Genomic DNA, 3,990 nt, shown 5'->3' with positions numbered 1-3,990 from the left:
AATTTACTCATTTTGGTAGGCCTAGTTTGTGTTCCTATTATTCCCATTAACTTTGATAAATTTGATCCTTCTTTTGTTCCAACCCTTTCCCAGGTGAATGATGCTCAATGAATTTGTCTTTAGCATTTTCAAGATACCATTGATTTGATTTCAATTGGTTTAAGAGTCTTGCTTTACCTATTACTTATGATAGGAAAAATTAACTTTCATAATGTCATTTAGGACAATATAGAAATATGTATTTATTACTATTATCATGTATGATCAAACTGAATTTTTCAAAACCAAATTAGCTAAGCTTGTCTATTCCTAAGATTTCCATTACCAAATTTTGAGTTCTGAAACAAATGGTTTCCTCGTAATCCAACTGTTGTTTGCTACCTCATCTGATTGGAATTTTCTTAAATGTTCAATTGGTCAAGGTTGGTGGTAGTTTTTAGAGCAAAAAGGTGCTGAACCTGATCCAAGGAATATCTTTCCTGCTTAGCCAAGATCATACTATTATTCTCTTCCAGTTTCAATAGATACATCTGAATTTGGCATAATGTTCTCAGCTATCCTATCCATCATCTAGTTGAAGCATGATTGGGCTCGTATAGCAAAATCTAACTATCATCATTTCCATATTTTTCTAAGTGAACTCTCTAACCTTATCATGTGAATCGTTTTAACCAAATACTAGCAAAGCAGTTATTTGTCTATTTTTTCTGGTTAATATTTTCAATTAGAAATTTTAGCAAATAGGAAATGATAAAATACTTCTGAAGTTATGTAATATGTACCAAAATTAGTACAACAACAACATACTTAGAATGTGCATTCCTTACCTCTACCTCAAAGGTAGAGAGGCTATTCCGATAGACCTTCAGTTAAGGAAAAACAATCCAAATCACCCCCAAAAAGAAACTATAGGAGTGCAAGAAGCATACCAAAATTAGCATTGTTAGAGTTTGTGTACGATCGTCATCTTCATGTTTATCATGCTTTTCTTCTTCTTCCACCGCCCCTCTCTTTTTTCCTCTTTCAAGGTATATCAATCACTTTCCTTATTCCTCTATTTTCGATTGAGTATGATTGGGTTTTTTTCTTTTCATTAGCTTTACCATGTGCAGATTTCATGCTTCTTTGGACTTTAGTGAGGCGTAATCCACCATCCCACTTTGTTCATAGAGATTTACAACATGACGGTGTGCTTTTTATTCCCTTTTACCTTGATTAATATTATTTTGTTAATTTGAAATTGAAATTTGAATTTCTTTTAGTTGGGTATCTAATGATATAATGCCCGTTGGGCTTTTGTTTCCTATTGTAGTTGAAAATTTATCTTAATCGCCAATAAAGGATATGGCTAATCATTGAAATGATTAAGCACAATTTTTTTTATGTTGAAATATAATACTTGGCTTATACCTGAAGATATTTGGATTAGTTCTCTTGTTATCTATTTTAGTTTGAAATTTTGCTTAAATCATTTTATGGTCAGAAATGATATGTTAAGAGATATTAGCCTTTTTTGGAACATAACTTAACTATTACATTTTTGAAATTGTTTAGTTTGTAATGAATTTTTCGATAATCAGAAACAGTCTCAGAAACCAAAAAGCCATAAGTTTATCTCTCTTATTCTGTATACAGGAAAGGATTACAAAGGTTATTATTAGCTTATCCTATTGGCTTTTAAGCTTAGATCACAATGATTCTATTATTTATTTGATGGAATATATGTAGTAGTTTCAACTTGAATAATAAGTGGTTTATGAATTTGTTTTGGATTGATTTGCTTTTTAGATTTTGGTGTAGTTGTAAAGGATGTTCCAAATTCAGCAGTAGGGTTACCACTTACTGCAGAAACATTGAGAGTATGCTGGATGAAATTCAACCATATCTAATTTTAAACAGAGAAAATGTTGCATTGCATGAAATTAATGAAAATTATTCATCTCTCAACTGCCCATGTCAAGCTTAAGTTGAGAAAATAAGTGAGAAATTATTTGACGCGATGTCTTGTATAAATATTGAAGTTATCCATATATGACCTCTTAGGACTAAACATTTATTGAGTTTGTTTTAGTTTCAAACTTTATGTGGACTGGTTATCTGTAATGCATTGATTTTCTTTTGCACATATTTTTAACATCCTTTTTTGCAGGTTTTGAAGTCTTATGTAGAAGCTGCTCTTCAAGTTGTACATTCTGCCATATACCATAATGAACTGACTGAAATGGAGGAACATGAGCAATAAAGAGAAAAGGAATTGGGGAAGAATCGTAGCACTGACCATAGTGCTGAGAATAATGCTTCATCTCATAAATGCAGAGCTAAAAATGATGCTGGTGCTGAACCAGCTCATTATAAAACTAGGGGAGTTGGGTGAGTTAGTAACTAAATTTTACATGCTTCAGCTACTATCTATTTTTTTTCTTAGGGATATTTTGTTTATCTTCTACAGGTATATTTTTTAGTAAGTGGTCTTTCGATAACTGAAGTTTTTTCATCAAGTACACAAAAGTGTATTGCAAATCCCTCATTATTAATTTCCTTGATGATCTATCTATACAGTGTTAGTTTATTTTATCTATTTCGATGTTTTCTTCTAATATTAATATTTCTAAAGTGTTCTTTTGCATTCTTCTGGTAAAGTGGCTGTGAAGAAATGGAAACTGATGATACTCCTATAGCTGAAATCAACATATCTCCAGAGAGGTCTGTGTAATTAACTAATTCATTTTTGAATTCATTTCTTTGTACTCCATGGTAGATGTCAATTATGGAATCTAATAGATATGAACTTGCAGATTGCAAGCATTCAGTGCAACACTTGGTAGGCACAAGAACTTACAACATGTGGAACAAATTTTAGTTGCCGATGTGGAGAGTATTGCCAATAATGGGGTGACTATACCTTACTCAAAGGCAGAGATAGAAAAATTATTTCCAGTATGCTGGTTTCTGATTACAAATTTCTTCGATTTTTGAGTTCCAAATGAATGTGTAGATTGCCTTTTTTTTCACTAGTAAGCAAAACTGAAATATGTATCACTTGGATACCATAGTTTTTTAAGGTTAAATAGCTAATATTGGATAATTCTTTAATGTACTAATAATGCAAGAGAAAGACCAGTTGTGGATACATAATGATACTAATGTAATACACTTTATGTTAACCTATTCAATTGGAGCTCCAAGTACAGTTTGTCTCCTCTCTAATGGAATGTCCATGACTACGTATATGTGGGATACCATCTGTTGAACCATAACTTCTCTTATGTTTCTGATTGTAGTATTAGTAGTAGTATGACATACATCAATATATCTCCCACTTTGGTACTCAGTTGTATATCTGATGAAGTGCATAAATCTTACCTTTCCTATATTACTGAAACCAAATGGGTACTGTATTATGTATTTTAATTTATTATGACCATCAGCTATTTAGCTTTAAACATAAGTTGTCTCACTAATAGAAAAGCAAAATAGAGTCTTAATAACTCTATTGGGTGATAATTTCATATAAAATGTTAATTGGTATTAGATACAACTTTAATAGCTGACAAAACCCATTGCAATAGTTAATTAAAATAGTTGCAATAGTTAGAAAAAATGTTGGATTAGATTTGAAAACTATTGTAATAGATGTCAAAAATCGTTGCCATTAATAGTGAAAAATCATTGCAATAGGGTTATTTCAACACTTTTCTGTCGTTGCAATATAGTCTATTTAATGTTTCTTAACCTTTTCTATACACAATATGAACTATCTCAATAGGAGATAAAAACCATTGCAATTGACAGACCTATTGCAACAGTTGTTGTAACCATTGCAAAAGTCATTGTGATAGATCTATTGCAAAACTCACATATGCAGTGTTTGTAAAACTATTACGATAACTCTATGGCAACAATTTCTATATATATTGCAATGGTTTTTGGACTATTTCCATAGGGGTAATTTCTAGTAGTGCACTCCATGATAGCTCACATGGTTTATGT

The 3,990-nt window shown here is 31.3% G+C and overlaps 1 long non-coding RNA gene across 1 annotated transcript; it reads left to right on the top strand.

Annotated features, from left to right (window-relative positions):
- The first annotated feature begins 52 nt into the window (after window positions 1–52).
- Window positions 53–3,075, top strand: LOC124890229. Its single transcript, XR_007049022.1, has 4 exons — window positions 53–1,187; window positions 2,150–2,370; window positions 2,641–2,703; window positions 2,796–3,075. It is a non-coding gene; the product is annotated as an uncharacterized LOC124890229 (long non-coding RNA).
- The last annotated feature ends 915 nt before the right edge of the window (window positions 3,076–3,990 follow it).

This window comes from Capsicum annuum, unplaced genomic scaffold (assembly GCF_002878395.1).
Source record: "Capsicum annuum cultivar UCD-10X-F1 unplaced genomic scaffold, UCD10Xv1.1 ctg14568, whole genome shotgun sequence".
Classification (NCBI taxonomy): domain Eukaryota; kingdom Viridiplantae; phylum Streptophyta; class Magnoliopsida; order Solanales; family Solanaceae; genus Capsicum; species Capsicum annuum.
The sequence above is the reverse complement of the archived record's forward strand: the minus strand, read 5'-3'. Positions and strand labels throughout refer to the sequence as shown.